The following is a 13,376-nucleotide window of genomic DNA, read 5'->3' as shown; positions in this document are numbered from 1 at the left end:
GGACCCCATCCCATGAATGGGTCGAAGATAGGGATAATTTGCAATCCTGTCTGCATCTTTTAGAAGTGAGAAGACCCTAGAGTAAATGTGGCCACATCTTAGAAGTTAGAATTTACTCAGGATTACAGTATTCCTATTAGAGACCTCGTTACGGATACAGGCGACTTCCGCGGGGGCTCCCATCCTACTGAACACTGAAACATTCATCTTAGAGAAAGCCCGATCTGTGGAGGCCTCTGCCAGCACTCTAGAAACTTCCCAATCCACAAGAACTCTACAAATGCAATAAATGTGAGGGTTTGGGGGAAAGCAGAGCTCATTCAACGTCAGAGAATTCACACTGGAGAAAAACCACATGCACGTAATGGATGCGGAAATGCTTTTAGAGCGTGCTCACAGCTGATTAGACATCCGGGATTTCAGGGCAGGGAGGAGGTTTGTAAGCATAATGGCTGAGGGGGACTCAGACAATGCCAGCTAATTTAATGGGGACTTGAGCCAGTCAGATGTAACGAATAGGGACAACCGTCTAGGGGAAGCGTGCAGCGGATAGAACCTGAAACCATTCATCGAGAGAAGCCTAGTGGGGACAGTGTAGCCCTTTCTCATCGTTGACAAGTTCATGGGAAAGACTCTCATGTTGTACAGACTGTGGGAGGCCGTTTAATCCGTAATCACGCTAATTCGTCCTGGAGAAAAACCCTCGATTGCCAAGGAGGACGAGAAGCCTTCAAGATCTTTTACTTATTGTACTTCAGAGAAACCTTCACGGTGTAGGGGCCCACTGTGGGGGTGGGGGAATACATGGTGTATTAAGCATCACAATGAAACATGCATCACATCAAAGGAGGAGGTTACCCTTTTTTGTTTCCTCCATCCCAAAGCTTTCATTCTTTTCTCTGATGAGATCCGGAATTTGTGTGTGTGTGTGTCTTTGGTGACTGCTTTTCCTAATACCTCATTGCTTTTATAACCTTAGCTTGTAATTCTACTAGGTGTTCAGTACTTCTACTGAGTGAGTGAAGTAGACAGTGGGGCAAACGTCAGGGTTGGCCTGGTTTTGGCCTTTGGGGGCAGGCCTTCTAAGATACGCAGGGTGCATAAGGGCTGTGCCCAGAGGGGCGAGGCTTGGAGGCGGAGTATGCTGCTAACTCATCCATGTTTGGGGCCCGTTCATTTGATGAACATCTACAGGCCAGGTGTCTCTACTACTGATGATGTGGGAATGGGAAATGGGTGGGTGAGACTTTTCTCAAGTTCTGAGTGCAATGACATATTGGTAGGATGCGTGAGGAGGGTGCCAGGTTATCTGTCACGTACCTGAAACTAGAAATTGAAAGAGGAAGGCTTAGAGTGCTTGAGATCAACGTCTCCTTGCACAAGGGAAGGGAGGACCACACAATTTCCTGTGTTGTGTTGAAGAAGCCCCCCCACCCCCGCCCCGACCCCCGTCCCCACTGCTTGGTCAAAGTTGGGGCAGAAGAAAGCTTAATCTAGTCCTTACCAACGGACGGCTTTCCCACCTCCCAAGCAAACCAGGACGATCCCCAGACCAGGACTCCTTAAGACATCCTCGCCTCCCGCTATCTTTACTCTCCAGCTGAGGCAGAAGAGATTCAGATCTTGCGCATTTCTGGCTCCTAGCTTTGCGGAGAAAACAGGAAGAAATAGTGGTGCCAGAGGGAGGAGGAGGAGAAGAAACAAAGAACGAAGAAACGTGGGAGCGCCCACACCCAGGCAACGGCCACGATTCAAGCTCTGTTCCTAAGAGGATCTAAAACGTCAGAAAGGCTGACTGGAGTGCTAATGGAAAGGCCTCGTTTTCCACCCGTTTAGTTCCAGTTGCCATAAACTCCTCCCAGCCAGTACTTGGCCCTTGTGAAATCCTGCTGTGGACCCTGGCCTCCTGCAGAAGTGACCCGACCCACCTGCCATCTGTCCATCCCAGCTCGCTGCCCCGTACCGCGTGCTTTCCATGGCTTTCTGGCCCATGCTTAGGCTCTCTCCCTCTCCCCTCCCTGCACTTGTGGTCCCAAAAGTCATCGCTGAGCTCCACTTTAGAAGACTCATGCTCATGCACATAGAACTTTCCTGAATCTGTCTTTCCTCATTTGAGTCCAACAGACCCCAAGAGATGGGACTACGTGCTGGAATTGCTCTGTAGGCTGTGAGAAATCTTGACTTGTATCTCCTACCACGTAAGTTAAGATTTCCACTGTCTAAACATGCGGTGATTTCCCATTTGGATCTAAACCAAGAGCCATGGGGCTCCAAGGAGTTCATGAAGGACAGGTTCAGAGGACTGCTATACTGGCTAAGAATGTCTTAGGTTTCAAATAGCAGAAATCTGCTTAGAAAATAAAGACATTTAATTAACGTATCAAGACTGGTAGTAGGTGATTCCAGGATAGGTATAGTGGCTCAACGATGTCATCTAGGACCCAGGCTCTTTTTGTCTGACTGCTGGGCCAACTTTGTATGCTCGCTTTTCCCCTTGGTCTTGTTGCCTCATGGTCCCAAGATGGCTGCTACAGCTCTAAGTGTCACGTCCTCAAACATCCATGTCCGAAGCAGGAAGAAGGGCCAGGCCTCTTCACCACCCTTCCTTTAATCAAAAAGCAAAATTCTTCCCAGACATTCCTCCAGCCCACTTCCTCCTAATTTTTATTGGCAGAACGAAGGCATGTGTTCCCCTCTAAGCCAGCTGACAGCCGAGGGAATAAGGAACAAGCCTGTCACAGTGACTCACATGCCACTGAAGAGAGACCATGAAAACACCAGACACGCAAGAGGAGACACCATTTCAGGCACTTCCGCCCCATTTCAATGGATGCCAAGTGAAGAAGAGGGGACAGATCCCACTGGCAGACAGAACCAAAGCCCTCACCCTACAGCCACAACCAGACAGTAGCCAAACCCAGCCATCTGGGCCTCTTGGGGTGAGGCCCAGACACAGTGAAAGAAAGAAATTGCTCCCGCCTGCTCTGCCCGAGGGCCCCACTCAGAACGGAGAGCAGAAATCACAGATTCTTACATCTGCCACGACCCAAGCCTGTCCCCAAATGCCCACAACAGAACTTCCAATAAATGCGAGAGAGCGGGTGGGTGGGGAGGGTGTCACTCGTGAACCTGGGCGGCTCATCGGGAGGTTCAGCACCCACGCGACCTGGTCTCAGAAACCACTGTGCGGCTCTGGCGGGCCGAGAAGGGGCTGTGCCAGCAGGACCATTTCGATGTGGCCCCACAACCGAGACACCGCGTGGATTGGGGATTCCAGCGACGAAGGGAAATTCCTACAAGGGGAGAAGCAGCGCCTCACAGCCACAGGGGCGGACAGATGTGGATGTGAAGCCCCGACCCTCCCCCAGCTCGCTGTTGGCCCTTGGGCAAGTTATTTAACCTCTCTAAACCTCATTTTCTTCATGTGAACAGGAGGACAGGAACACGCGACTTCCCACAGCTGCTGGGGATTAGGCGGGGTCCTGCACGCGAAGCCCTTGACCGTGGGCACCAAGGGCGGGCGGGGCTGGTCCGAGGCTCACGCATGCGCTGCCCAGAACAGGAGGCTCCGCGAGCACCCCCCCACCCCAGTTCCCTGGGAGTGCCCAGCTGAGAGCCGCCTGCCCTTCCAGCGTCCTGCTCCCCCTCCAGCCGGCAGGGGATTATCTCTTTCGATCTCCTCTACCTGTGTGCGTTAATTTCTGTTCAGTGGGGTCTCCGGATGGTCACTAGGGGAATCATGTGAGAGAGCATTCTGGTGACCCACTGCGACACTCCAGCCACAAACTTCCAAAGCCCGAGCACGCACACCTGGTGGCCAGCTGTGCTCCTGCCCAGAGACACTCGGGTGAGCAGGACAGCCCCTGGCAAGCAGACAAAGAGGAAGCTGGCAAGGGCCCTCCCTTTCTCTCTCTCTTTAACCGTTGGTGACCTGCTCACATCTCCACCAGCTTCCAGGTTCGGCTGTTTGCAAGCAGCCTCGGGCTCCCAGGAGATGTGGTTCTATGGGCAACGCCAGCCCTCGGGACCAGCACCTACTATCCGGCCTAGAACATTTTAACTCACCAGCTTTAAAAGAAAGCAGCAGAGAGCTCTGAGGCTCTGTAAAACCCTGGATATATACACAGGATCGCCCCCCACTGCCCAAGGAGACAGGGAGTCCGCAGGTCACAAACACAAGGGGGCACCGTCTGTGTTTTGTGCTGAGGACCCAGGACTTCGCCATACAGCAAAGGCAGGACGCACTCACTGGGGGGTGGGGGGCGCAGGGGGACACTTGAGGACAGTCACTAGCATCTGTTCTCCTCGGGCCTTCCGTGAACTCCTTGGCTGCAGGTAACTGTGGGAGCATGCCCCTACTCCAGCCGGGCGCTAAGCCAGGCACCGTGTATGGAGAAGGGCTTCAGACGCAGGCCGGGCCCTCAAAGGGCTGCGAGTTTCTGCTGAGGGTGGTCCCTACGCCAGCCAGACCTAACCAGGACACCGCATGGCCAGTTCCACAACAATCCCGATCGCTCGCCTGCTCCCCGCCTCCCCCGCCCCGAAGTTACTCAGGCGCCATGCGTGGCGGGCCACAGGGAGAATCTGCTTGGCCCGCCTGGCATGAGCAGGTGTCGGGGGCAAGCGCTGGCAACAGGGACGAGATCACCTTCCTCCTGCGTGACCTGGAAGAGTGCGGCAACAACCGTCCCCAGAAGGCAAGGCAGGCCACGTCTTCGGTCACAGGGGGCATCTCTGCCCATGACCGTGCTGAAAAGTCCGTGGGCTTTGCCTGCAGTGGCCACAGCCGCACCCGGTCTCCAGGCCAAGTCCCGCCGTGCTCAGAGGGGCCGTGGAGAACAGCATGGACAGGATGTGGTTCTTCTTCGTAGAGCTTCCTTGAAGTCTGTTGGAGGAGAAGAAGGCGTAGTAGAAAGGTCATGATGGCCTAGAGCATCGCCTGAGTGCTAAGGGGTTTGTGGGCCATGAACTCTCACAGGACAACTGTAGCCTACAGAGTCCCAGGAAGGCTTCGGGGGGAAGGTGGGCTTCAGGCCAGGCTGGGAGAGTGGGCAACTTTGGAGCTGTAGGATCTCTTCATTCTAGGGGCAACTATGACGTGGGCAATGACCCCAGGCGCTCAGACACAGCTCCCTCCTCACCCCCCAGGAAAGTAGAGCCTTCTCTTTTTTGTTTTTTTAAAGATTTTATTTATTTGACAGAGAGAGGGATCACAAGCAGGCAGAGAGAAAGGGGGAAGCAGGCTCCCTGCTGAGCAGAGAGCCCGATGCGGGGCTCGATCCCAGGACCGTGAGATCACGACCTGAGCTGAAGGCAGAGGCTTAACCCAGTAGCCACCCAGGCTCCCCGAGCCTTCTCCTTTTGCTGGGCCATCACAGGAGGACACAGCCAGGGGCTGGCGTGTTGGTGCCGCTGCAGAGCTCGGTTCCTTGGAAATGGGACTTGAGACACTCTCAGTCCTATGATGTCATCACAGTGTGAGGCCAGGACTGGGACATCCTGACTGAGGCCAAAGCTTAGCCTTCCCTCCAGAGTAGAACCCCTCCTGGGGGGCAGGGCTGCTGCTCCCAAGAGGCTGGGACCGGGAGACTTTATGCTGGTAAAGGCATCGCTTCAGAAAACCTGACTCTAAACCCCAACCTCACTCCACCGGTGTGATACACGTGGCCATGCATTTGGGCAGAATTCTGGCAGGGTACCAAACGATTCATACAGAGGAAATCTCTGAATATTATGAATTGGGGAAAATTTCCTTCATTTCCTAATTCATCCTAGAGAGAGTCCATGAATGGCACTGATGCAGGAAAATCGTCAGGAGGAGGCAAGCAGCTCTTAAGAGATGGGGAGGACACAGAGGAGCAGCGTGGGCCACATAAAAACCAAGCCACGTCAGCCCGACCTTCCGAGCACCACGCAGGAGAAAGTGGCATTCTCTGTGGGCTGAGGCAGGGACCTCACCCAGCAGCAGATAAGTCATTCATGAGCCAAGTCTTTCAGATGCAATGAATTGAGGGCGGCGATCATTTGAGCAGAAATCAGCCCTTATTCATCTCCCCAAGATCCTGACTAGGGAGAGGGCTGCGGCTCCTCGGGAATGAAGGAGCTCACGGGGGCCCGAGGGGGGCCGCCACACCGGCCTCTGAATGCTCGGACCAGAGCGTGTTCCTATCGGAGAAAAACACGAAGGGCGCAGCCCAGAGAAGGATTTTGCTGCAACTTGGAACTTTATGAGCACCGGCGGCGGAACGGCCTGGCTGTGAGAACACAGACGGCCCCTGGGACTTTTTTTTTCGGGTGACAGTTGAGCAAGTACGGTCTGTGTGGGTCACAGCGCTGAGCGGAAGAGAGGAACGGGGACATCGCCCTTCCTCTTCGTCAGTCTTCAGGAAAGTCTGGTGTCACCTTTCCTGTTCCTTGCCTCGGCCTTGTGAGGGTGCCGTCACATAGTCCCAGCCCGTGTGGGCCTGGGCTCCGGAGGGCAGGAGGCCGCCTGTCCGTGAACAGGCTGGTGACCACTGTGACACAGTCCACGCTGGCGAACACAGCCCAGGGAACGCTGCTGGGACTGGCTCGTTCAAGTGCTCATCTGTCCAACAAGTGCCTTTTCAGCATCTCTTCTGCTCTGGCCCTGGCACTAGTACTTGCATGTTGTGGGTGGGGATAAAGGACAGGGAAGGAGGAGGGGCCAGCAGCAAGTGGCCCGGGGGACCGAGGGGAGAGAAGGGACTTGGGAAAACAGCAGCACCTCTGAGATTGCACGGAGTGTGTCCGCGTCTCCGGTCTCAGACGGGGGCTCGGGAGAGAGCGCTGGGGAGACAGGGAGGAAGAAGTCTGGTCTCCTGACTGACTGCCATGTGTCACGTGCCCAAGCGACTCTGCCAAGTGACCCTGCGAGCCGGGTGCCTCTTAGCTCCACTTTGTGAATAAAATAAGCGACAGGCTCGCCTAGTAAGTGGCCGAGCCAGGACCCGGGGCGACATCTGTCTCACTCATGGCACGGCCTTCCCGGGCCACGTTTCCAGAGGCGCAGGGGATGATGAGACGGAGTGTGTGGACTGGGGGGAAGGGGGATGAAGGAGGGAAGGGGCCGGCTTCTGCAGGCTTGACTGTCAGGGACAGGGAAGGGCTCGAGTCCTCCTTCATCCGTTTGGCAAGTCTAAACCGAGCCAGGCGCTGTACTTTGGCCCTGGGGATGTGAGTCAGACCGACACGGCCCTGCCCCCATGGAACTGCCATTCTAGAAGGAAGCAGACAACCCCGCATGCTGTGCGATTTGAAAGGGGAAGCACAGAGAATTATGTAACCCAGACTCACAGGCTTGAGGGCAACTTTGGGGAAGAAGCAACACGTTGGCTAAGACCCAGAAGAGGACGCCTCAGCCTGCCTGGTTCCAGACCCCAGGCAGGGCAGGGAGCGCAGGCCGCTTGCGGACCCACGTGCGAGAGCAAACACCCCCCTCTTGTGGCCAAAATGGGTATTGCCGTTGCGTTCACAAACAGGCATGCGGGGCCTTCTTGCTTCCCACCCCGAAAAGCCCCGCAGGTAAGTCCCTGCTGCAGGTGGCCATCGACCCCAGGAGGTCTCCCACCTGTTTTTTCCTGTTTTTTGTTTTTAAGAGAAATCTGAATAATGGGGAAAATGTGTATATATGCTCAGAAACAGATGCTAGAGAGACGGTCAATGTTACCCATGATTTCAAAACAGATGACTGCTTTTTTTTCATTTTGTTTCGACTTATTTTAAAATTTTCTGTTCTAGACACGTATTCCTTTTGTTAATAGGAGAATAAATGTATTATTACTATTTTTTTTTAAGGCTGAACGGACATAAAAGTGGCCCAAGAGGGGACTAAAGGGGAGGCCAGGGGCCAAGGAGAGAGCAGAACGGCTGTGTGAGGACCCGCTCCCTGGGCCCTTCCACTCCCCGGGCCCTTCCACACCCCGGGAGCACAGAGCCCGGCCAGCTGCAGGGCCACACCAGCGCCAGGGCTGGGGGACGAGGCCTCCTGAAGGAGCCCTCCCTGCTGTCGCTCTAGCTATGTCCTATTTTGGCTCTCACCCCCTGCTCCCTCCTGCCTCTCCCGCTCATGTGATCGCTTGCTCTCTTCCGTGTGCCGCCCTCCTGACCTGGTCACACAGGGGGTTCTGACTGCCAGATTCTGGGTGATGTGGAGTCTATTCCCTATGCCCACATGGAGGGTCCTCTCTTTTGCAGGCTGATGCTCAATGACGGCTGGGTTTGCCCACAAACTGTGGCCATGCGTGCTGTGTATATGAGGTCTCTCTCTGGACAACTTTTCTGACTTCGAACGAAGCACTCACCTGGCCTGGAATTCTGGTCACTTCTGTCACCGTCGTGGCTGCTTCTTCCCTCTCTGGCTTGCATCTCTTCTCTTGGGCAGGGCAGCTGCTTGGCCTCCCGTGTGGAGGCTCCCCAGTGCTGGCCTAAGGTTCTGGAACATTCTGAGGTGTCTCCCAGGTCTGGTACCTGTGAAGAGTCACTCTTGGGATCTTCTTTCAGCAAGCTCCTTGATTTAAGGTGAAAGCCTAGTCCTTGCTCCTGAAGTCACCACCTGCAATCATATGTTGAAAAGCCAAATGTTACCTGTTTGCTCTGCAAAGAAAAGCCATGGAAATAAAACGCACGCCTACCGCTGGGGATGGATGGAATAAACCAGGACGTATATCACAGCAGTGAAAAATGAAGTTATAGAAAAGTAATTAGTGATCACACGGTTTTTAAAAAAGAAAAGCAGGTTATGCAGGGCGCCTGGGTCGTACGGTTGGTTAGGCAGCTAACTTTGGTTTCAGCTCAGGTCATGATCTCAGGGTCCTGGGATCGAGCCCCATGTTGGGCTTCATGCTCAGTGGGGAGTCCACTAGAGACTGTTTCCCACCCCCTATGCCCCCCCCCGCCCCCTCGCATGCTCTTTTTCTCGCTCTCTAAAGAAATTTTTTTTTTTTTTTTTTTAAAGCAGGTTTTGGGTGCCTGGATGGTCCAGTTGGTTAAGCATCTGCTCAGGTCATGATCCCAGGGTCTTGGGCATTGGGCTCCCTGCTCCGCAGGAGGCCTGCTTTCCCCCTCCCACTCTCCCTGCTTGTGTTCTCTCTCTCACTGTGTCTCTGTCAAATAAATAAATAAATAAATAAATAATTTTTTTTTCTTTTTTCTTTTTTTTTAAAAGATTTTATTTATTTATTTGACAGGGATCACAAGTAGGCAGAGAGGCAGGCAGAGAGAGAGGAGGAAGCGGGCTCCCTGCTGAGCAGAGAGCCCGATGTGGGGCTCAATCCCAGGACCCTGGGACCATGACCTGAGCCGAAGGCAGAGGCTTTAACCCACTGAGCCACCCAGGCGCCCCTTTTTTTCTTTATTTTAAAGCAGGTCATGAAATACAGTGAGATTCTGAAGGAGAACGCCACCCCCCGCCCGCCAAGTTATGTTACAAAGCTGGAGAGAGGATGAGGAAAAAGCAGGGGTCTGAAGGGGTGGGGATGGCAAGGGGATGGCGAGGGGACAGGAAGGGGATTCTGAGAAGGCTGGGAAGAACTCAGGCTCTCCCAGCTGGGCAACAGGTATGAGAGGTGGAAGGCTGATGAAGCTGCCCCAAGGGGCAAGGTTAGTGACCTCCAAGGAAGGGCATCGTGGGGTCAAAGCTTGAGGTAACTGCAGAAACAGGGGGGTCCAGGCAAAGGGAAGGAAAGCTGGATTTGAGGGTGTGGTCCTGTGTTGGTCAAAGAACTACCGTAATCATTAGAAAAATAACTTGTGCACGCAGGCACTTCATAGTTTACAAAGCACTTTCTCCTTCTTGATGCTTACAGACGAGGAAACAGAGGCACAGCCCGGCTAGCATGCAGCGGAGCCGGGACCTGAATCCAGCTGCTTCCAGCTCTCTCTGGGCTATGCTGCTCAGCTGCCCTTTACGAGCATGGCCACTGAGGAGGTTCTAGAAGCTTAAGGCCAAGGAAGATCTTACACTTTATGACTGGAAGGGCCCAAACACAGAGCTGGTCTCAGCTGGAGATCCAGAAGCCCCTTGTAAGACCAGGTGATGGCCATTACATGTTGGACCCTGGGAAGATCATGAAGGTCGGGGGGCGGGGTGGGGGGTGGGGGGGGGTCACTGGGGTGGCCACGGAGGCTGGCAGGGCACTCGGGGACACAGAGCGGCAGCGGCTTCCCAGCCAGTCCAGAAGCATTTCAATACTTTTAACCATCCATTCTGGTGGGCACCAGATGAATGTCATGCCGGCCTCTGGCCTCCCCTAATTCTGTGTCCCACAGATCCCACTGGTGACAGGAGACTCCAGAAGTTGTACAAAGTGTACTTATTTCAACGTCACTTATTTCAGTCAAACCACACTTCCACAGAAAGGGACGTCATGTTCTCCGGATGTAAGTGATCGTGGCTGTATCCAAGTTTGTGAAGTCGGTTATTGGCCTCTTCCGCTCCTGCGAGGATCAGGGGCACAGCCAGGCTAAAGCAGCAGCCCCCTAGTGGTGTAATTTGGCTTTGCAATGAGCACTTACAGTCCTATTACCAAAAAACAAGAGATAAGAAGTCTGCTAAGAGGGGCGCCTGGGTGGCTCAGTCGGTAAGCGTCTGCCTTCCGCTCAGGTCATGATCTCACAGTCCTGGGATGCGGACCCGCATCGGGCTTCCTGCTCGGCGGGAAGCCTGCTTCTCCCTCTCCCACTCCCCCTGCTTGTGTTCCCTCTCTCGCTGTCTCTATGTCAAATAAATAAATAAAAATCTTGAAAAAAAAAAAAAAAAAAGAAGTCTGCTAAGAGTAGTCTTGGCTAGTCTTTCTGCAAAAAGGTATCCAGAAGAGGTATGGTGAAACCCTTACTTGGAAGTTGCAAGAACAGTGGATAAGAGAACTCCAGGAGTGGAAAACTCAGCCGGAAAGGAAACCCCCATGTGACTGTGGGTCATGAGAAAAGAACACATATTACAGTTTCTGTAACGAATGATGCAGATTTGAGCAGGTTAAATAATGACTTAATTGAAGTACCTCCCTGTAAGAAGAATGAGAATGTCAGAAAAGAAAAAAATTAAAAAGCCTAGGAAATGACCCAAAATCTAATTCAATCCCCAAAGGCACCAGGGGAGAGGGAAGAGGAACACAGACATGGTGTTGGGTCAAAACAGACATGGCCTTCGTTCTCCTAGGAAGACCCACCCCTCCCTATCTTCACAATTAGTTCTCTCTTCTGCCTGCTGGCTTGGTTCATTTTCTCACTCCCGCCCTCCAGCACAACCCCCATGGCCCCTCCAATGCCCAGGGGTGCACTCCCAGCCCCAGCCTGACTGCCTCCTCTGGGCAGGATGGCCAGGAGCTGCTTCAGCTCCAGCAGCTCAGGATGGGCAACTTGCAGACCATCCCCGTGCCCTCAGCCACTGGCGGAAGAACTCCCAGAGCATCTCAGAACCTTGCCGGGCCCTGAGCCTCCTGGTCTTAAACTCTCTGAAGCCAGGACAGGCCAGCTTTCAGCTGGGAGGCTGATCGCCAGGCAGCCTGGTCCTCTGCCTCCGACTTCACGGTCAGAATTCTGTCCTGCTTTTGAAGGACCTGGGGGCGCTGGGACACAGCGCCCCTCACTGTGGTGCTCATTCTTGCCAGAAGACCCCAGGGAGGCTCACATTTCAGAGAAGCTCTTCCTATTTCAGACACGTTCTGAAGCACAATAACATGAAATAAAACCCCTTGATTATGGTCCTTTTCAACACCACTAAAGACAGTAAAATAGTACAACCCCCTCTCAGGTGTCCCTTACCATTCCTGTCTCCCCTCACTGGCCACGCTGGGTTTTTCCAGCGAATCTCAGACATCATTTTTACCTTAAAACCTGCAGTATGTCTAAGACACTTTTCCTTTTTAATGCACAACCCCAACAGCCTTTTCACAACTAAAAGTTTTAAACAGCGGCTCTGCCATATTGCCAATGTTCACATGTACTAGATTTTTTTAAAATTGCACGATTGTTAGACTCATGGTCCTTATAAAGTTTACAGGTAGCATCTGGCTGATAAGTCTCCTTAGGGAGGAAAGTCCACTTCCCTCTTAAATTATTCTTTTAAAAATCTTGTAGTTTGTTAAGAAGTACTTCAAGTGGGGGCGCCTGGGTGGCTCAGTGGGTTAAAGCCTCTGCTTTCGGCTCAAGTCATGACCCCAGGGTCCTGGGGTGGAGCCCCGAATTAGGCTCTCTGCTCAGCGGGGAGCCTGCTTCCTCCTCTCTCTCCCTGCCTGCCTCTCTGACTACTTGTGATCTCTGTCAAATAAATAAATAAAATCTTAAAAAAAAAAAAAAAAAGAAAAGTACTTCAGGTGGCTGTCGTTAGAACAAAAGGACACTTAAACAACGTCTGGGCGTCTGCTCTGTGCCAGGCACGACGCTCTGTGCTGGAAAGAAAGGCGTGAGCAGACAGACTAGGTTCTGGCCTTGCTCTGGGGCAAATCATGCACTCTCTCTGGCCTTGGGGACCCCTTCTCTACAAGAAAAGACTGGACCAAGCGTTCCCTCGAGGCCACGCTCTGATGTGGCTTCCATCACTGTGACCCACTGTCCGAGCCTCTGCAAAACGCCTGCCAGATACCTTCCCTGGAGCCCGGGCCCACACCCCGCCTTTCCGGGCGGCCGCCCGTCGGCCTGGGCTCCCGGAGGCCGAGGAAACGCGGAAAAGCTCCCCCGGACGCCGCCAAGCTCCGACCAACCGCAGTAGCGAGCAGTAACCGCCACCGCTCGGAACTCGTCGCACGGGCCGGCTCCGGCCCAACTACAATTCCCAGAGGCCTCTGCGGCGAGCCGGTCACCATGGAGACCGGCCGAGTTCCTCGGCTCTGCAACCGTCGGTGGCCTGGGTTTGCGAGGGGCCCGTGGGCGGAACAGCTCCCCAAGCTTTCAGATGAGGGGGTCACGTGTCCCCACCACACGGGCTTTGGCTCTGGGGCCCGAGGAGACGGAGCCCTAACGCCAAACCGAGGGCATGGGAAGACGGACCTACATTTCCCAGAAGGCCCCAGGTGCACCCCACTTCCGGTCGCTCGGCACTGAAACGGTAACAACGGAGCTGTCGCCAAAGGAGTCAAGTTCTGGGTGTTTGGGCTCCTGAAGCCGGTGAACACAGGAGCGGGAGACGGAGGAGGAGGACAGGGGAGGAAAGCAGAGTGGAAAATTTGGTTATAAAGCAACGTTAAAGAGCGCATCCTCGCCTGCTTACCTTTTCCACAGACGCTCAGGGCCAGCGTGGGCATCGCAGAGCCCTCTGGGAAATGCGGGCGACTCTGCCCTAAGGCCTATGGGAAGTGTAGTCATTAACTGTCACTACCTTGAGCACCTGCGATAAATCTACAGGCACACTGTAGATAGGG

General features: G+C 53.9%; 1 long non-coding RNA gene across 1 annotated transcript; it reads right to left on the bottom strand.

The window, feature by feature from the left end:
- Nucleotides 1-303: 303 nt before the first annotated feature.
- On the bottom strand, nucleotides 304-12,886 carry LOC125090916 (uncharacterized). Its single transcript, XR_007124520.1, has 3 exons — nucleotides 12,602-12,886; nucleotides 8,322-8,572; nucleotides 304-4,885 (listed from the first exon to the last, which is right to left on the bottom strand). It is a non-coding gene; the product is annotated as an uncharacterized LOC125090916 (long non-coding RNA).
- Between the last annotated feature and the right edge of the window lie 490 nt (nucleotides 12,887-13,376).

The sequence above is a fragment of the Lutra lutra genome, chromosome 18, assembly GCF_902655055.1.
Source record: "Lutra lutra chromosome 18, mLutLut1.2, whole genome shotgun sequence".
NCBI classification, from domain to species: Eukaryota; Metazoa; Chordata; class Mammalia; order Carnivora; family Mustelidae; genus Lutra; species Lutra lutra.
Note: the sequence above shows the minus strand (reverse complement) of the source record. Positions and strands in the feature narration are given on the sequence as shown.